Source organism: Neophocaena asiaeorientalis, unplaced genomic scaffold, assembly GCF_003031525.2.
Source record: "Neophocaena asiaeorientalis asiaeorientalis breed wild unplaced genomic scaffold, Neophocaena_asiaeorientalis_V1.1 scaffold130, whole genome shotgun sequence".
NCBI lineage: Eukaryota > Metazoa > Chordata > Mammalia > Artiodactyla > Phocoenidae > Neophocaena > Neophocaena asiaeorientalis.
This window is the reverse complement of record NW_020173397.1, coordinates 4,574,450-4,596,803: the sequence shown is the minus strand read 5'-3', so window position 1 is coordinate 4,596,803 and position 22,354 is coordinate 4,574,450.

Sequence of the window (22,354 nt, the reverse complement as noted above, 5' to 3'; positions counted from 1 at the left end):
GCAGCCTCAGGAGCAGCAGATCAAATTCCCACAATCAATTTGAGGTACCCTGCATCTGTGGAACACCTGAATAGACAATGAATCAACCCCAAAGTGAGGCGGCGGACTGTGGGAGCAACTGTAGACTTGGGGTTTGCTGTCAGCGACTGACCTGTTTCTGATTTTTGTGTTTAACTTAGTATAGTTTTTATTGCTTGTTATCATTGGTGAATTTTTTATTGGTTTGGTTGCCCCCCCCCATTATTTTTAGTATTTTTAATTTTTTTATTTTAATAATTGTTTTTGTTTTTTTATTTTAATTATTTTATTTTATTTATTTATTTTTTCTTTCTTTTTTTCTCCCTTTTCTTCTGAGCCGTGTGGCTAACAGAGTCTTGGTGGTCTGGCCTGGTGTCAGGCCTTAGCCTCTGAGGTGGGAGAGCCAAGTTCAGGACATTGGACCACCAGAGACCTCCAGGCCCCTCATAATATCAATGAGTGAAATCTCTCCCAGAGATCTCTGTCTCAGCGCTAAGACCCAGCTCTATCCAACGGCCAGCAACTTCCAGTGCTGGACATCCCAGGCCAAACAACTAGGAAGACAGGAACACAAACCCACCCATTAGCAGAGAGACTGCCTAAAATCATACTAAGTTCACAGACACCCCAAAAACACCACCGGACACAGCCCTGCCCAGTGGAAAGACAAGATCCAGCCCCACCCACCAGAACACAGGCACCAGTTCCCTCCACCAGGAAGCCTACACAACCCACTGAACCAACCATACCCACTGGGGGCAGACACCAAAAACAACAGGGACTACAAACCTGCAGCCTGAGAAAAGGAGACTCCAAACACAGTAAGTTAAGCAAAATGAGATGACAGAGAAATATGCAGCAGATGAAGGGGCAAAGTAAAAACCCACCAGACCAAACAAATGAAGAGGAAATAGGCAGTCTACCTGAAAAAGAATACAGCATAATGATAGTAAAGATGATCCAAAATCTTGGAAATAGAATGCAGAAAATACAAGAAACATTTAAAAAGGACCTAGAAGAACTAAAGAGCAAACAAACAATGATGAACAACACAATAAATGAAAAGAAAAAATTCTCTAGAAGGAATCAATAGCAGAATAACTGAGGGAGAGGAACAGATAAGTGACCTGGAAGATAAAATAGTGGAAATAACTACCACAGAGCACAATAAAGAAAAAAGAATGAAAAGAATGGAGGACAGCCTCAGAGACCTCTGGGACAACATTAAACGCACCAACATTTGAATTATAGGGGTCCCAGAAGAAGAAGAGGAAAAGAAAAGGACTGAGAAAATATTTGAAGAGATAATAGTTGAAAACTCCCCTAACATGGGAAAGGAAATAGTCAATCAAGTCCAGGAAGTGCAGAGAGTCCTATACAGGATAAATCCAAGAAGAAACACACTAAGTCATACATTAATCAAACTATCTAAAATTAAACACAAAGAAAAAATATTAAAAGCCATAAGGGAAAAGCAACAAATAACATACAAGGGAAACCCCATAAGGTTAGCAGCTGATATTTCAGCAGAAACTCTGAAAGCCAGAAGGAAGTGGCAGGACATATTTAAAGTGATGAAAGGGAAAACCTACAACCAAGTTTACTCAGCAAGGATCCCATTCAGATTTGAAGGAGAAAGTAAAACCTTTACAGACAAGCAAAAAGAATTCAGCACCACCAAACGAGCATTACAACAAATGCTAAAGGAACTTCACTGGGCAGGAAACACAAAAGAAGGAAAAGACCTACAATAAAAAACCCCAAACAATCAAGAGAATGGTAATAGGAACATATATATTGATAACTACCTAAAATGTAAATGGATTAAATGCTCCAAACAAAGGACATAGACTGGCTGAATGGATACAAAAACAAGATCCATATATGTGCTGTCTGAAGCACATCCACTTCAGACCTAGGGACATGTACAGAATGAAAGTGAGGGGATGGAAAAAGATATTCCATGCAAATGAAAATCAAAAAAAAGATGGTGTAGCAATTCTCATATCAGACAAAATAGACCTTAAAATAAAGACTGTTACAAGAGACAAATAAGGACACTACATAATGATCAAGGGATCAATCCAAGAAGATATAACAATTGTAAATATTTCTGCACCCAACATAGGAGTAACTCAATACATAAGGCAAATGCTAACAGCCATAAAAGGGGAAATTGACAGTAACACAATCATAGTAGGGGACTTTAACACCCCACTTTCACCAACGGATAGATCATCCAAAATGGAAATAAATAACAAAACAGAAGTTTTAAGTGACACATTAAACAAGATGGACTTAACTGATATTTATAGGACATTCCATCCAAAACAACAGAATACACTTTCTTCTCAAGCGCTCATGGAACATTCTCCAGGATATATCATATCATGGGTCACAAATCAAGCCTTGATAAATTTGAGAAAATTGAAATTGTATCAGGTATGTTTTCCAACCACAACACTATGAGACTAGATATCAGTTATAGGAAAAACGTAAAAAATATAAACACGTGGAGGCTAACAATACACTACTAAATAACCAAGAGATCACTGAAGAAATCAAAGAGGAATTCAAAAAATACCTAGAAAACACGATGACCCAAAACGTATGGGATGCAGCAGAAGCAGTTCTAAGAGGGAAGTTTATAACAATATCCTACCTCAAGAAACAAGAAATATATCAAATAAACAACCTAAACTTACACCTGAAGCAATTAGAGAAAACAGAACAAAAAACCCCAAAGTTAGCAGAAGGAAAGAAATCATAAAGATCTGATTAGAAATAAATGAAAAATAAATGAAGGAAATAATGGCAAAGATCAATAAAACTAAAAGCTGGTTCTTTGAGAAGATAAAAAAAAAAATTGATAAACCACTAGCCAGACTCATCATGAAAAAAAAGGGAGAAGACTCAAATCAACAGAATTAGAAATGAAAAAGGAGAAGTAACAACTGACACCACAGAAATACAAAGAATCATGAGAGATTACTACAAGTAACTATATGCCAATAAAATGGACAAGCTGGAATAAATGGACAAATTCTTAGAAAAGCACAACCTTCCGAGACTGACCCAGGAAGAAATAGAAAATATAAACAGACCAATCACCAGCACTGAAATTGAAACTCTGATTAAAAATCTTCCAACAAACAAAAGCCCGGGACCAGATGACTTCACAGGCAAATTCTATCAAACATTTAGAAAAGAGTTAACACCTATCCTCAATCTCTTCCAAATTATAGCAGAGGGAGGAACACTCCCAAACTCATTCTAGGAGGCCACCATCACCCTGATGCCAAAACCAGACAAAGATGTCACAAGAAAAGAAAACTACAGACCAATATCACTGATCAACATACATGCAAAAATCCTCAACACAATACTAGCAAACAGAATCCAACAGCACATTAAAAGGATCATACACAATGATCAAGTGGCGTTTAGCCCAGGAATGCAAAAATCCTTCAATATAGGCAAATCAATCAATGTGATACACCATAGTAACAAATTGCAGAAGAAAAACCATGTGATCATCTCAGTAGATGCAGAAAAAGCTTTTGACAAAATTCAACACCCATTTATGATGATAAATCTCCAGAAAGTAGGCATAGAGGGAACTTACCTCAACATAATAAAGGCCATATACGATAAACCCACAGCCAACATCATTCTCAAAGGTGAAAAAATGAAACCATTTCCTCTAAGATCAGGAACAAGACAAAGCTGTCCACTCTCACCACTATTATTCAACACAGTTTTGGAAGTTTTAGCCACAGCAATCAGAGAAGAAAAAGAAATAAAAGGAATCCAAATTGGAAAAGAAGAAGTAAAGCTTGTTTGCAACTGGAATGATACTATACATAGAGAATCCTAAAGATGCTACCAGAAAACTACTAGAGCTAATGAAAGAATTGGTAAAGTAGCAGGATACAAAATTAATGCACAGATATCTCTTTCATTCCTCTACACTAATGATGAAAAATCTGAAAAAAGAAATTAAGGAAACACTCCCATTTACCCTTGCAACAAAAAGAATAAAATATGTAGGAATAAACCTACCTAAGGAGACAAAAGACCTGTATGCAGAAAAGTATAAGACACTGATGAAAGAAACTAAAGATGATACAAACAGATGGAGAGATATACCATGTTCTTGGATTGGAAGAATCAACATTGTGAAAATGACTCTACTACCCAAAGCAGTCTACAGATTCAATGCAATCCCTATCAAACTACCAATGGCATTTTTCATAGAACTAGAACAAAAAATGCCACAATTTGTATGGAAACACAAAAGACCCCAAATAGCCTAAGCAATATTGAGAAAGAAAAACGGAGCTGGAGGAATCAGGTTCCCTGACTTCAGGCTATATTACAAAGCTACAGTAATCAAGACAGTATAGTACTGGCCCAAAAACAGAAATATAGATCAATGGAACAGGATAGAAAACCCAGAGATAAACCCACATACATATGGTCACCTTATCTTTGATAAAGGAGGCAAGAATATACGATGGAGAAAAGCCAGTCTCTTCAATAAGAGGTGCTGGGAAAACTGGACAGCTCCATGTAAAAGAATGAAATTAGAACACTTCCTAACACCATACACAAAAATAAACTCAAAATGGATTAAACACCCCAATGTAAGGCCAGACACTATAAAATTCTTAGACAAAAATGTAAAGCAACTGACAAAAGATTAATCTCCAAAATATACAAGGAGCTCATACAGATGGATATCAAAAAAAACAAACAACCCTATCAAAAAATGGGCAGAAAACCTAAATAGACATTTCTCCAAAGAAGATATACAGATTACCAACAAACACATGAAGGGATGCTCAACACCAGTAATCATTAGAGAAATGCAAATCGAAACTACAATGAGCTATCACCTCACAATGGTCAGAATGGCCATCATCAAAAAATCTGCAAACAATAAATGCTGGAGAGGGTGTGGGGAAAAGGGAACCCTCTTGCACTGTTGGTGGGAATGTAAATTGATACAGCCACTATGGAGAACAGTTAGGAGATTCCTTTAAAAACTAAAATAGAACTACCATATGACCCAGCAATCCCACTACTGGGCATATACCCTGAGAAAACCATAATTCAGAAAGAGTCTACAGTGTTCATTTTAACTCTATTTACAATAGCCAAGACATGGAAACATCCTAAGTGTCCATCGACAGATGAATGGATAAAGAAGATGTGGCACATATATATGGAATCTAAAAAAAAAAAGGTTCTGACAAATATAGGGGAAGGGCAAGAATAAAGACACAGACATAGAGAATGGACTTGAGGACACAAGGAGTGAGAATGGTAAGCTGGGACAAAGTGACAGAGTAGCATTGACATATATATACAACCAAATGTAAAACAGATAGCTAGTGGGAAGCAGCCTCATAGCACAGGGAGATCAGCTTGGTGCTTTATGACCACGTAGAGGGGTAGGATAGGGGGTGTGGGAGGGAGATGCAAGAGGGAGGGGATATGGGGGTATAAGTATACATACAGCTGATTCATTTTGTTATACAGCAGAAACTAACAATATTTTAAAGCAATTATACTCCAATAAAGATGTTAAATAGAAAGATAAATAAATAAAATGCTGATATACTCACAAATGAAAGCAGATGTGCCTTAAAAAAAAAGAAAACAGCCGTTTTGTGGCATTTCAGAGAGACATCTGATTAATAAACTGGTTGATATTCTTAAATTGTACAAGGTATTGTTTCAGCCCTATTGACCATCCAAGGATTATTAAAAAAATTTTCAAGCGAAAGTAACTATTTCAAATAGGTTGGTACATTTAAAATAAAGACTCTCTAATGCAGTACATATGTGAAAGCAGCTTTCTTTAAACAGAGGATTCTAAGGGGTGGGATAGGGAGGGTGGGAGGGAGGCTCAAGAGGGAGGGGATATGGGGATATATGTATACATATAGCTGATTCACTTAGTTGTACAGCAGAAACTAACAACATTATAAAGCAATTATAGTCCGATAAAGATGTGGGGAAAAAAAGTCTACTTGTGACCATCTATTCCATTATATGATAGTCAACAATTCACCTTATAATAAATACAATTCACTCATAATAAATACCAAAGGTTTACATTCTTTGTAACTTGCCAAATCAGCTCAATTAAATTTCAATAAAGTCCCTCAAAATTATAATTCCTGAGCATCTGTTTTTGACAGCTGAATACTATTATATGTACAGTGGATATACCACAGTTCATTTTCAAAAATCCCTGTAACCTGGCTATTTGGATTTCTTCCAGCTTTTTACCGTAAAATTAAAAGCTATAATTAACATTCTTACACACAAATCTTTGCTTATTTGTGTGAGCATATGTTTCTCTTGGACAAATTCCTAGATGGAGATTTGCTGGGTCAAGTCAACATGTGGTGATGTTGAAATTTATATGGACAACATTGGTCAGAAAATACGTAATTTTATTTTTTCAGTAACTGAACTCAACGTAGCTCATGATTTCCCATTTCAGTGAATTACTGAAAATAATTACACTTGTTAATTTAATTTGAAGTGTTTCAATCATTGTTTATTTAAAACTCAGTCACTTTTGGGTAAATAATTAAATATAAGATTCTCCCCCTTCCCCTCCTCTTGCCCAGGGACATATTACACCATCCTGGCTTTTGCTCTATGCTCTGACTTTGTTCCTCGTTGCCTCTGTCGAGGTGTGAGTCAACACCTGGTCTTAGAGGGCCAGCCCCCTGTCTTTCCTGCTTCCTATCAGCAAAGCCCATGCCTCTATACCTTTGGTCTGAACTTGAGGCTTCTTTTTGTCCATTTCTATACTAATCCTTGTTTAGTTCAGGGACTGCTAGCTGCCTTCTCCACACCTGACTGAGATATTTAAACTGCCCTCAGGTCTAGAAATCTCTTACAGTCATTGTTATTCTACTACTACACAAATGTCCTTGTGCTTCAGTGTCTTCTGGATGCAGGCATCGGTAAGAGGTTGTCTGTCTTCCATGATATAAGCTTTTCTGCTCTGGACTGTCCCCCCCACAAACTTGTGGAAAAGTTAGAATAAGAATCCCCTTCTTAGGCATCCATTAGCATCTATACTCCTATCTCATCCCACTCTAAATCCCATTGCTTCTAGATAGTCAAAAATCTTACTTACATTGGGCAGGAAGAACGTGATCACACCATACATTTTCCTTGTTCTGTAGCTTATAGTTTAAATTCTTTGCTGACTCTTACAATCTTCCCATGTTATTTTTAAAGCTTATATTTTGGAATTCTTAAAAGTATCTTTTTACTCTTTTTTTCAAAGCCCAATGCTTGCAAATCCAGGGGCCTTTAAAATCTGCAAGCATGATTCCAATTACATTTTAACAGGTTAGGAGTTTTGTTTTTTCTTTTTTAGTGTCTAAGCATCATGGAGTAGCTGTTGTGAGTCTTTTTTAAAAACTTATTTTATTGAAGTGTAGTTGATTTACAATCTTGTGTTAATTTTTGCTGTACAGCAAAGTGATTCAGTTTTATATATATATACGTATATATATATATACAACCTTTTTCATATTCTTTTACATTATGATTTATTACAGGATATTGAATATACTTCCCTGTGCTATACAGTAGGACCTTGTTGTTTATACATTCTATATATCTAATAGTTTGCATCTGCTAATCCCAAACTCCTAATCCATCCTTCCCCCACTCTCCCCTCCCCCTTGGCAGCCACAAGTCTGTTCTCCGTGTCTGTGGGTCTGTTTCTGTTTCTTAGATAAGTTTGTTTGTGTCGTATTTCATATTCCACATATAAGTGATATCATATGGTATTTGTGTTTCTAGGAGTCTATTTTAAAATAACATTTGTTCACATCATTTTCAGAAAATAAAAATAAATGGTGATTTAGAAAATAAAACCGTTTAGATAATGGTTAGCTTGTTGCTTTGGAAGGTGAGTATTGCAATGATAAAATATGTCTCTATTTCATTTTTATTTAAGAGCAGTTTTATTAGTGAAATTTGAGGTATCATAGATAAATAATTTCAGTCTATTTATGAAAAGGGATCATCAGTGGAGAAAATCATTGTGAGAGCCTACATGATGTTTTTACTCTTGGATTTACTAGGTAGTTTTTTCCTATCACTGGAAGAAGAAATAAGGGAGGCTTTTACACTGATGTAATCAAATTAAGAGGAAATAAAGAGTTGTAAATTTCTCTGGGTCTGAGCAATTTTATATAAAATGCATTGTCAGTGTGTAAAAGAATCACACTGATTCTCTAGAAGTTTCCAGTAAAAAGGTTATTCCCAGGTTACTAAGTTGTTTCTGAGTCTTCATTATCAGAACATTTATTTGAGCCCAAGCCTGTAGCTACCATGTAAGAAAGAAGTGATCACTGCACAGTATTCACTAATGAATTGACCATTTGGAAAATTAACCTCCACTCAAACATTCTTCTCAACTTATTCTGTGTATCTGTGACTATCATCAGTGTATTTGTAGGTCAGACTATTAACATGCAGTAAACAATTGCAAATCTTGTACAAGAGGCAAGATATCAAGAAGTCACTGAAGATAATTATGGAGAACTCGGCAACTCCAGGCAAAGCCATTGATGATATGGCAGAGATAGACCAGTTAAAATTGAAGAGAAAAACCAATGTGGACAGAGAGATAATAGACAATTCAAGTAAGAATGCTTTGTGACCCAAAGGGCTATGAGGAACCCTTGAAGAAATTTCTGAAAACTTGAGACACCTCCAAATTATTCTTCAAAAACGACCCTCATTATGATTTTCCCGGAATAGTTAAGAAGTAAAGAATGGTATACTGTGTTATCGCTATTGTTGGAAATTTTGTATGAGAAAAAAAGAAATCAACGTTTGATGCATTTTTTTGTCCTCTCTAAAAAATTAATATATAATTGAAATTAGAACCTACACTTTATTAAATGAGATAAATTCATTTTTTCATAAATTTTATTTTTCAATATAAAATTTCAATGACACTTTAGTTTTTATCCCTAAAAAAGCCAATTAAGTATTGATCTGCCTTTTAAATAGATTTCTTTCAGTGTCTTTTCTGTAGTACCAGTTATAAACTTTTTGTCAGGCAATTGATAAATCTCCATTTCTTTGGGATCAGTTATTAGAAAATTATTGTTTTCCTTTGAATATATCATGTGTCCTTGATTTTTCATGTTTCTTGTATCCTTGTATTCATGTCTGTGCATATGAAAACCTCAGTCTTCCTCTTTCAGTTACCTTCCTTTTCCTCAGTCACCTCTTTCAGACTTTATGGATGGGCTTTGGTAGGGAACAGTCTTCACTTACAGGTGGGTATGACAGCCTGCTGGTTGGGGTGCAGTGTTTTCAGCTCTGGGTGATGGAAGGGTACAGCAGTGTAGACTCTGGGTAGCTCCATTAGCTGAGGTCAGCCTTTGGGGAAGGATGTAGGGATCCTTGGTGGCCAAGGCTACAGATGTGCACGGCAGCAGCGAAGGCTACTGAGGTCCTCAGTGGCAAAGGGTGTTCCTGCTCTTCTTTGCACACACGGGGGAAAATCATGGCTGAGGGGAAGCCTTTTGGTGCTGCAGGCCAGGGCTTGAGTGTACAAATGGCAGAGGCGCTAGTGTCCAGGGCAGAGGCATGCATGGAGCAGTGGCACTGAGGACCAGGACAAGGGCATGCCTGTGGCAGCTCCAGGATCCAGGATGTGAGTATGCATGCCGCAGCAACAGCATTAGGAACTGGAACACAGGCTCAGATGGAGCAGGGGCAGCGCTGGAACTGGGTGTGAAAATGCTCAGGACAGTGGCAGCACCAGTGTCTGTGCCATGGGCGTGCACAGAGCTATAGCAGCACTGAGGTGCATGGTGTGTGCACGGTGGCAGTAGGCCTGGGGTCACAGAGGAGTGGCATCTGCAGCCTGGAATAGGGAGGCAGTGGTGGCTCCTTCTCCAGTGGGATGCAGCAGTGTGAACTCTGGGCAGCTCTGTCAACTGGACTTAGTGTTGATGAAGACTGCAAGGGTCGTTATTGTCAAAAGCTGTGAGTGTCTACATCACTGGCAAAAGCTGCTCTTGTTTTACCCCACAGCGGGGAGGTTGCAGCTGAATGTATTCCTCTTGGCACTAAGCTGTGCTGGACGGGGAGATGTAGTGATGTAATTTAAATTCTTCCTACACTTTTCTATATTGCCATCCTCCATTTTTGCATTCCAGTTGGTTACTCCAGTTTCTCCAGTGTGCTCTAGAGCTCTCCTCAAGCTATTTTTGTTGGTGGTTAGTTATTTAATCATTGTTTTTGTAAGGTGACAAGCATTGGTACCTCCTAGGCTACCATCTTGCTGATGTTAGTCCTCCTTTTCCTTTTTCTTGATTAGACTATTTAGTAGTTTATTCGTTTACTTGTCTTCCTACCATAATCTTTTAATGAGCACATTACTTCTATTGTTTGGAAGTTTTCACAAAAATTTATTCTTGAATTTACCATTATTATAAATTTCATACTTATTCATTTCTTCAGTTTATGCTATTTTTTGTATCTGATGCTTAATTTATTTTTCCTCATTTTTTTCTTTTTAAAAAAATCAATATAAGTTTCACAACTATAAGTTTCCCTTTTGTGTCCCTTAGGTTCTTATAGGTATCATGTCTATTTTCATTTTTTTGTAAATATTCTTCAGTTCTGTTTTTTCCTCTTTGAACTGAGAGTTGGTCAAAAAAGAGTATTTATATTCCCAAGTGAAAGAATTTTTTGTACAAATTTTATTATTTATTCATACTTTTCTTGCACCATGATCAGGAAATAGTGTCTGTATTAATTCTACTTTTATAAATTTATCAGAATTTACTTTATAGTCCAGTACTTGTCTACTTTTTATGAATGCTTCATGTGCTGTTAAAAAGAAGATATTTGTTTCCCTTTGTAGCAAACTGAAGCTCATCCAAATATCATTAGATCAGCCTTGTTAGTTGTGTTTCTTAGGTCAAGTTTTTCTACTTGATGTGTCATGAACTGAGTAAGTTACTCATCTCCTACTAGTGTGTTTCTATTTTTCTTTGTATTTCTAGTAACTATCTAGGACAACTTTGAGCTCATGAACCTGAAGCCAATTTACATTCATAAGGTACATGCATAGATGCATCCACATGTTTATATTACATGCAACATTTATGATAGTGTATAAAGTTTATAAATTAAATTTCAGTGTCTTCCAAATGTAATGTGCATATGATGAGGTAGAGAAACTCAGTAGAGCAAAGCCGTGTCCTTCCCAGTGCCCTTTGATTCTTTGATGATCAAAGAATGTCATTCCCACTGCCCTGATATATTAGAAAAATACTACCAGGACTTCAAAATATTTCTGTTGAGCTTGGAGCGATTTCTGTAGGGTCTGAACTTTTTTATAGCATTACTTTTTAGGACAATTGGCTTTCACATGAATAATTTAATACTAAACCCTGCCATCTTTTAATGTTTTCTTAGCCTGTGAAAATAGGCTAACACTCCTCACCTGATTTCTGTAGAGAAGGACACAGAGAAATCAACTTTCCTGACGGTGAAAAATGAAGTAGTCACTGGACTGTGGACTCAAACGGTTCTGAAGAATTCAGTGTATCTTTACTATATTTTGCCGTGTCCATCTCTGAATTTAAAAAATTGTGTAAGCAGGGTTTTCTCACTTCTTACTCTTCTCTTCTCTGCTTGCTACTCTTTCCTAAAATCATACACTAATCTTTAAATTATTTGCTCCTTCTTCAGAGCCTCTAGCTGCTCAATCTGTTACTTCCCTTTTTCAAGTTTTTTTTTTCTTTTTTTTTCCTAAATGAACCTATTCCATAAAGTTTTTCTTTTTGCCTTCAGATTTTAGCTTCGATACGAAGTCTTTTCAGGAAAAATAGAAAAATGTTTTACATTCTGTTATTTTCCCCAGACTGTGTTTCCTTCTTGTATGATTTTTCCCATATGTAGACATTCCCTCTTAAATGTTAAGCTCCTTGAAGGAAAGGAGCATGTATTTCTGCATGGTAACTACACCTTTTTTTCCCCCCAATGGACCTGAAAAGGGGGGAAAAATGTGTTGTTTTTATAATTACAATTATATGGATCTGCTATTACTACTATAATCACAGGTTTTTCAGACTAAAAGAGAGAGATCATTGAGTCGATCCATTTATTTTAAAGTTGACAAAAATAATCTTCAAAGGGGAGGTGATTTTATTAATATCTAAATTTACTGTGTCATTGAGAAAAGAAGAACTATTTATCATTTTTATTACCCCTGCAAAAAGCTACCTTCCCGGCTTTGTCATTTCTTTAGTCGTTTGAGCTACAGATCCAGAGAAGAACCAGTTATATTCCCAGTGAATGGAAAGTGGCTTAGGTGGCTTGAGAAGAGCATTGCATTTGTGTAAATATGTGTCCTAATGGTGTACATGATACTAAGAAAATGCTCCTGCTTTCAAATTATGCTGCCTGGAGATCACAGGTGGGATTTTGTGGATTAACTGTTTAAATATTTATGAAGCTATTTAGACATATTTTATTTATTGTGAAAATGTTTATACTATAATTATTTCAAGAATTAAACTTTCACATGCTATCAGAAACTAAAACTAAAATCTTACTGTTTTCAATCACATCCTTCTAATATTAGGTCATATACAAGTGGAACAGGCTGAGAAAAGTTCTTTAGTGGGTATTTTTTTTTGCCATAAACGTACCAATCTACCAATCAATCAATCAATTCATATTTTAAAAGCATCCTCTATGGAAAAATCATTGTATATATGCATTGGTTATTTCAATATAGACTTATAGTAAAGGCACTTATCACTTACAAGGGTACAGGGGTTGGTGTACATTAAGTCGTTTAAGGCCCCAAATAACCTTTATCCTATTAACGTTCCCATTATACAGATGAGGAAAAGTTCACTAAATTCTATAAACTTAATTTAAATCATAAGTCAATCCCATACAACAACTTTGGATACATGTCAAAGTAGAATTGAGAATCAGTTCAAGATAAATTGATGAGAGCTGGAAGAATAAATTATACAGTTGAGTGATTAAAATACAAAGAAATAAGATGTCAATTAAGTAGTGACCCATAGACCATATTCAATCCTTAATTATATACTATGCATCCCACATTTTAAAAAATTCAGTTAACTCCCAATATTGTATAATCAGTTATGTCAAGTAATCATAGTGTGAAGTTTTTCACATAAAATTCCAGATTTCTGGCTTCTCTTGAAAAGCAAAGAACCGAAAAAAAAACCCAAGAAGATCTAGAAAGCCTTCCTTCCCATTTTCATATGGCCACAGTCGGCTGGCTTTCTATACCGGCTGTCCACTTCAGATGAGTATTGGCTTTCCAGTGTACGACAGTCTCCACTGCCCTGCAAAAGGCCTCTTAGAGCCAACCTCTAACAAATATCCCTCAGATATTTAACCCCCTTACTGATGTTGTCCAATGTGCTAAATGTGCATCGTTTCCACAGCATTTGCTTGTTAAGTCAACATTATTTATTGACACTGGATGGGGCTAAGATCACAAGATGATTTTTTTTTAAATCAAGCCTATGAAATGGATATCCTATCATTTTCCCTGTCCAGAGGCTTAGAGTTGAGTTTTGTGAAGAAAAACAGGACAAGCTCAGAGTTGGCTTCCAGTCACCATTCTCTTTCCTTGTCCTCCAAGTATATTCTATTTTTTTTCTTTTCTTTAAATTTTAAGCACTCTATTTGATTAGAGATTTTTTTTTTTCTTTCCTTTTGTTTTTTCAAATCAGGGGGTGGGTACCATCTGGTGAATTTTGAACTAAATAAGTTAAAATTTTTTAAATAAGTTAAAAAAATAATAGCTTCAACTATAGTTGTTTATCATAACTAAAACAATCTTCCAAAACCTCTCTTTGATAATTTTCTTTTTTTTTTTTTTAATTTTCTTCTACTCACCAAAGAAAAACATAATTCTGGGCACTGAAAATGAGTATGAACAAAGCTTAAACCCTGTAAGATGACATACTTGATGTTCTAACTGCACGTAAATCAGAAACCACAGGGAGATACAATCCTTTCTCCATGCAGGCCACTAGACAGAAAGGTTTGGGAATTTGAAATTTCAAGCTTTGTGATCTCAGGAAGCTCCTACTGTGTATCTCAGTCACATAAACCTGTTGCAATACACTTCTTTTCCTCTATCTAAATAGATTGTCTCTGGGCAGTGGCCCTCAAAATTTCTCATTTTGGTCTTCTGGTATGGTGGCTTGTTGACTGCTCTTTGAGTTGAATTATAAACAAAAGAGAATATAGGACCAAGCCTTTTATCGGGGATTTCTGTGGTCTTACTTATAAGCTTTCAGGCCTGATTTTCCCTTCCTAGCTGTTTTTTCCTTGGCATTTATATTTCACACCATAAAAGGTAGCAAACATGCCTTTAAAAGATGCAATTGCAGGTGAAAACTTTTAGGAGAGAAAGGCACGTGAGCAAAGTGTGGCATGGCTTATTTTGAAAGTGTGAATCGCACACTGGAACCATTATGCTACCAAACAAACCATGGAAATACACCTTTGGAGGTGAAAATATGATTTTCAGGAAAGTGATAATAGTTTCTACAGAGTACACAGAAGATATCATTGGAAATTTGCTATTCCTTTTATTTCTCACTACAAACATTAGAAAATTGAAAGTAAGACCTTGTCATAGAAAATAAAATTGGTATCAATCTTTGATTTTTTATTTTTTTTTTGTCAGAATTAAACCTCAGATCCTCCTGGAAAAGAACATATTACTCCTGTGACCATTTCTTAGTTAAGTCCATGTACTGGGCCATCTTGCAATAAGAAGGAAGTTGGAAGTTTGCTGCCTATGTGTGGTACCTGGAGCAATGATTCTCAAGCTTGGAAGGAACTAAAATTACATGAGAGCTTAAGAAATACTAATGTCTGGGTCCCAACCGCAGACATACCCATGTCATTGATTTGAGGGATAGGCTGGGCATTAGGATTTTTTAAAGCTCCCAAGTCTTTCAGATTTTAACCAAGGTTGTGAACCAGTGATAAGAGGAAATTATTTCAACTGTTAAAAAAAAAATTAAAAAGAGGGAGGAAAGATAAAGAAGTAACAGAAGGAAAGGAACCAGAGTCCCTCTTTCCTTTCCACAATTCATCCATACATGTAGGAAAGAGGGAAGAAGTAACTTTGTCCTCCACAAAAGAGATAAACAGTAAAAAATACTTATAACTTGCATTAATTAAATCCTTGATAGAGAGTAAAAATGGCAATTTCATCTTGTTCAACCTACTTAACAGTTGGCCTGTAAGTACAGATCAGTGGTAAATGCATAGCAATGCAAAGGAGACTATATTATCTATCAGCTTTACTAACATGAATAAAATATAGTATGGTGTATCTTAAAGTTTTATAGTGCTTTACAGTTTATTAAATGCTTTCACCTATGGTAGCATACTTAAATATCCCAATAACTCTGTGTAGAAGAGTGGAAAGTCATTCTCATTTTGCAGACAAAGGTACAAAGGTCAGGGAAGTTGAGTAACATGACAAAGGTAATTCATGTTTAAATGTGGACCCAGGGAAACAGTCCAGTATCCTTGAATATTTAAACTAGCTATTTGTTAGTTTTGAGACCTGTTGGCCTTTTGGGTAAAACTTGCTCTTGGACTTAGGGACAATGTGTGTTCTAGAAATAAATTCCTTGAAAGATTTCTGTGAATGTGTTGAAGACATTAGGGCTGAATGTGTAGAAAAGATAGCTCTGTCTTCCACAAAATGAGAATAGTACCACTTAGGCACATGATCTTTTGGGCATGGAAAAAAAAAAAAAAAAACTTTGTTAAAGAACAAAATACAATGAGAGTCATGATAGGATGTCCTTTCTCCCAGACTCTGTACTTGGTGCTTCAAAGGCAATGAATATCTAATTTAATCCCCTAAATAAGCTTATTTCCATTTAACAGAAGGAGAAACTGAGACTCAGATTTGTCTAGCTTTATAGTTCATGCTCTTTGTATAATTCTAGAGGCATACCAAAAAATGAACTTTCTTGAGAGTGAGGGGTCCTGAGTTCTAAACTTGGCTCTGTTACCAGCTGGTTATATGAGCCTTGAAAAATACCTTCCACTTCTGAGAAGGCCAAAACTCTAAGGTCTTGTCTAATTCTAAAATTGTATTAAGTATATGGGCTATAGTTCAAAATATAGGTCACCTCAGTAGCCATGTGGTTGGTTGAATCCACAGATGCAGAACCCTTGGATACAAGGTGCCTGAGGGCCAACTCTAAGGGACTTGAGCATCCTCGGATCTTGATATCCGCAGGGGGTCCTGGAACCAACCCCCCCACCCAACCCCTCGTGGAAACGAAGGGGCAACTGAATAACTATAAAGTGCTTAGAATTTGGCTTTTGCTTATTCAGTGTTGTCTGCCATTTCTCATCCATCCCCACTTTGCCTATTACCAAGGTCCCCAGTTGTCCTACAATGAATCCCCCTTTTTCTCAGTCTCAGTGCAAGATTTTCAGGCAGAATTACCTCCATCTCTCTCACCTTCTGAGTGCACATGTGGCTTAAGCCTGCCAAATCATAGACTCTACCACAGCAAACATTTCATAGAGGGAGGTGACCCAATTCTGGTCAAAGAGATCAGACATAAGACTTACTTTTCTAAATTAGTCAAATAGAAACTTGTTTTTGTTCCTACTCACCTTGGAAGCAGAATGATGTAGGGATGGAACTGCTGATGGTCAGCTGGCCACTTGATGGAGACTGAGAATTAAACTAATGGAGTACAGAGCCAATGGATGGAGGTAGAGTATGACTTGTCAGTAGGACTTGAATCCCGAGATGAAACTTTTTTCTAAAATTTTCAGTGATATGAGCAATAAATTTCCCTTTTTTGTTAAAGTTAATTTGACTTTATTTTCTGTCACTTGGAAGTGAAAGAATTCTAACACTTATACCCCAAGGGCATCCTTTATTGGCAACCACAGAGACACCTGGATGATTTAAAAGAGAAAATATTATGTGGTAGAAAAGAAACACTTGGTGATTATTATAGATTTAGACCAGATAGTATCTGACAAAGGACTCAATTTAATCTGAGTTCAGGCAAAGTAGATGAGTCATTAGGTACCTACTGGTAATAAATGAAAGAATGTCTTGTTCAGATAGGATTAGACAAAAAGGTAGCTAATGATACAAGTATTTATAAGAACTAAAAGTTCATCAGAATCAAGCTGGCCAACAAGATTACAAAAACCTAATTTATTTCTATATATTTGCTTCACCCTTTGCAGTAGCTGTTTCCTCTTAATGATGTAACAAAATGGCCCCCAGCAGCTTCAGATTACTGTGTTCTCTTCTTGCAAGTCTAGAGAGCATTATTTCTCATAGCTCTCATAGTGTGCAAGGAAGCTTCTTTCTAAGAAGCCCTCATTAAATGTCTACTCATAACTGGCCCTTCGTGGTTCCCATGCCTTGAAATTTACCTGTGGTCCTGGGATTTGGGTGTACTAATCCACTTAAGTTGGGGTTGGGTTCAACTTCAACTGAAGCACAAAGGCTAAATCCACCCCCAGTTTAAGTGGATTAGCATATCTAATTCCCAGGGCCATAAGCAAGTTTCAGGGCATGGAATCCAAGCTGTTTCCAGGAATGATTTCTGTGATACTGAGAATTTCAATTTAAACACAAATGGATGCAGTGTAGTGTACACATTAAGCACAAGACATGGAATTTCTTTTTTCATAAAGCATGCAAAATTGTATGAGGCTGCACTGTAGTTTAGCATTCTCAATTTCCCTGTAATTTATGTATCCATTCAACAAATATTTAGTAGTCTTACTATATGCCAGGAACCATGCTGTTCACTAGGTTATAGCAATAGGTTCATGAACCAAACTCTCCATTAAGTGTCCTGCAGAATTTTCTTATTTAATTTTGACTGAAGCTCTCTCAGAGTAGGTATTTATATTATTTAGCATTCTCACTGCACAACCAGATTCTGGATAAATCAAGCAGAATGGAATTAATTAAAAAGATATTAGGGAGTTAACAGAATTAGTAAGACCTACAGATTCTGGGTTAGAAAAGAAAGCAAGATTATCTCCAGAGGCATAAGCTATAAGAATCCCAAGAGTCTCCTAGAAGCAATGACTGTTTAGTACCCTATTAGTGCTCCTTAAATGAATGCCTTACAACTTCCCAAATACTTGGATCAAGTGAAAAAAGGGAAAAAGCATTTTGTTAGCCAAGTCAAAGTCATACAGTGGGGAAGAAAGAAGAATCTGGCATCTTCATATTCTATAGTGGAATAAACATGATTTTCTACTCAAAAACTCATACAATCAAGTATTCCTCCAAAGTGAATAGGGGTACTAATAGTAATGAGATTTGCATACATTCCATGTGTGATAAATGTCCATGCCATAATTATTATCTCCATTTTACAGATGAAGAAACAAGTTCAGACAAAAAGAGTCGTAAATTTCTTTATTCTCAAACACTAAGAGTTAACACATCAGCCACTGGATCATGTTGTGAGACTGGTTTACGAAGTGTCTGAATTCCTGAGGTAGATTTTATTTGTTTGGTATCCTGCTTATTTTGATTTAGTTTTTAACTTCTATAATTTGAAGTCATAATGTAAGGTTTTTGTTGGATTCATAAACAAAATGTCATTGATAAGTTACCATTAATTTCATAGTTATATGTAACTTTGCTTTATAAGGTTCTTCTAAAGTCTTATAAGTCATTAATCAATAGGATTATCAAATATTTTGCACATTTAAATCTCAGTTGATCCACAAAACATGAATTAAAGCCACTTCTTGTGATGGTTAGTTTTCATAATCAAACCCAAAAATATACATGTATTCATTCTTTATTTAAGAATTGAGTGTGTGTGAGACACTGTGTCTGTGAGATGCTATAAATACAGTGAATTATTAGTTAGAGACGTGGTTGCAGGAGAAAGAAACTCAACTCATACTAGGTTAAGCAAAATAAACAAAAAAAATTAAAATTTGCTTTTTTGACTCATTTAACTGTACTATGACAGGGGCAGAAATGGAGCCCTCTTGGGGATATCTTGGTCCGGAGACTACAACAGCTCTTCTCTTCTCCTCTCTTCTCTTCCCTTCCTTCCCCTCTCCACCATCCCCTCCTCCCTTTTCCTTACAGTCTTCCCTGTTTATGCACATTGATCTCACTCAGGGCAGCTGCTCCTAGGAGGATGGATCCAGGGCATTAGATAATTCTGGGATTACATCCTACCAGCCAGGAGGACAAATGTTATCTTCCTCACCACCTACAGCTTGACAATTCCACCACTGATTGTATGCCACTCCCCAGATCAATTACACAGGTATGAGGACTCATTGATGGAGCCTGGGTCATAAGTCAAAACCTGTGACCAAAGCTAGTATGATCTTCAAAAGAAATATAGAAGAAATAATCAAAACAGATATGGTATCTGATCTCGTCAGAGTTTGCAGTACATATACAAGACAAAACGTTAAACAAATATAAATTACTATTAATTACAGTTGAGATGAGTGCTACTCAGAAGAACTATTAGGGTATAAAAAAAAATTTGATATAGTCAAAACAAAGATTCTTCAAGAAAGTGGTACCTGAGATGCCATACAGGAAATCATAGAAATTAACTAGATGAAGGATGTAAGGGGTTCCCAGGCAGAGGGGAAAAGGGAAAATTTTAAAGTTTATTTAAAGCCCCGAAATATGTCCTAGAGAATCTAAATTACAGGTTAAGATATCAAGAGGGATCCTGCATAAGCTTTAATAAGATTGTTGTAAACCTCTAAGGGTATGTGATAGCTTTTTGTTTTATTTCCTTCAGTCATATAATTTTTTAATCTAATTAGAGTCATTGAACAAATACTAACCTAGGATCAGAAGATCTACTTTTGACACTACAGATGCTCGCAGACCCTGGGTAAACAATTTCTTTTCTTGGGACCCCCACTTATTGTTATATGAAAAGGATTGGATTGTACTGAAATATTTTTACCAATAATCTGTGTCTCCTGCAAACTGTGGAAGCTTGAGGCCGATAGGAAATTAATTGGCGGTAAAGGCAGAATGGGATTATGGGTTAGCCTTCAGGAGTACCATTTATAAAGGGCCTTGAAACTCCACCAGGCAATAAAAAATTATCTGGAAATATAAATGAGATGGAGAAAAAAAATTTTTAACAGATTCCTTGTGAGGAGAAGCTCATTTGAAAAGACTACTTTGGTGAGTCACAAAGGGATGGGGGTGAAAGCTCCAAGGTATGTGCTCACAAAAGAGGAACCTCCAAGGTGTCTTCTAAGGAAAATCAGTGTGGTTAACTAGGAAGTCTTGTGTTTCTGATTGGGGGCTGTTTTTTGTCACCAAAGGAGAACGATTTGGGAAAATGAAATAGAGACTGAAAACCGCAAACAGCCATGGTCTTCCAACTCCATCTGTTTCCTACACATATCTCAAACTGTCTTTTAAATCAGTATTGAAGAAATATCTATTGCATATTGGTTTGAAGGGTTTGAAAGTATTAGGCTATCCAGAAAACACCTAGGCTTGCTACAGTTCTGGGTGAGGAAGTGTGCCTTTAGATTACTAAACACCATGCTCCTGCCCTCTACCTAAGGTGGAAGACAGAGTTGGCGCAAATCTTGATGCTCCTCAAATGCTTGCAAAGTAGTTTGGCATCAGATCCCTAGATATGTGCACAGATTTGTGAGTTATTTGGTGAAGTGTAACATCATCTCCCAACCAAGAGAACACTGAGAAACAGTCTGGTTCTGACAGCACAGAGAAGGGAAGGGTGTGAGTACGGACAGTGATGATTAAGAGCCCCAACTGTGAACCTCGGAATGAAATCTGACAACTCAATGCAGTAATATATAGCCAGAAAAACAAGAGGGCTGAAGGTATGATCACATGTTTCTGAATCACTGGTAGACATAGAAGTGAAATGTCGATATTCATCTTTGCTATAAGAGCAGCAGATTTTGGGTGTGTCTGCCTCTAATCAGAAGCTGTTGTAAATATCAATTTATTCTATTACATGCATTCTGGAAAGGATCACATACAGGCTAATTTGATTGTTCATTGTAATGAAAAAGTGTCATCAAGATGCATTTTGAATCCAAAGAGACCTCTAGTGAAATTATTCTCCAGAGATATAGTCTAATGACCCAAACTAGAACAGAATCTAGAGCTGATTTTGGAATCAGCAGAGAACACTGAGATTTCAGGCATCTTTTTTTAGTGCCATTTTTCTATATAATAGTCAGAGAAAAGCAAGGTTATTCTTTGGTGGTTTTGTTCACTTGTTTTAAAATTTGAAAGAAAGATTGAAATCTTTTTTGGATAATATGTGTATTCTCATTGGTCCACAAAAGAACTTTATTTAGAGGGGTTTTCAGAACATTCTCTCTCTGTTACTAAAATATTCCAATCCTTCCCTCCAAAGGAGAATAATCTGCTAGGGAATTTTCTAGGCTATTAACAGAATGAGACTACTTTTACTTATCTTAGGCCTAGTTTTACCTTTTGTGGAATAGAGATGGCACCCTACCGATTTCACTGCTATTATATGGAAAAATTGAGATAATAGATTTTCAAGTCATCTATACATTTACTAGGAAAAAAGGAGTAAATTACCTTTAAGATCAGAGAGTTGATTTTGTGTCTATCAATTCTTTATGTAGTGCTGGGACTTCCCTGGGGGTCCAGTGGTTAAGACTCTGCGCTTCCACTACAGGGGGCACAGGTTTTATCCCTGGTCAGGGAGCTAAGATCCCACATGCTGCACAGCACAGCCAAAAAAGAAAGAAAGAAAGAAAGAAAAGAACCCCAAAACTTTATGCATTGCTTTGTATTGTGTAAACAATAAAAAGATCCTTTTTTTTTTTTTTTTTTTTGGCTGCACTGTGCCCAGCTTGAGGGATCTCTTGAACCTTGGGAGGAGAGCACTGAATACTAACCACTAGACCACCAGGGAACTCCCCAGAATCCTTGATGAAGACATTGATCATGAAGAACAGGATGATGGTAATAATCATGATGATTATCAAAATATAAGTTAATGTTTGATAATCATTTTCTAAACTATAAAAAATGCAATTTATCATCAGTAATCAAAGTGATGTTTATATTATTTACTTGCCTATGCAACAATGTGAATTTCATCTCCTATTTTGAAAGTATTTTAAGATAAACATGCGCCACTAAGTTCTTTAGAACAAAAGATAAATGGAGAGGCATCAGCAATTTAGCAATCTTAGTATTATTAAAGTTTGTTAA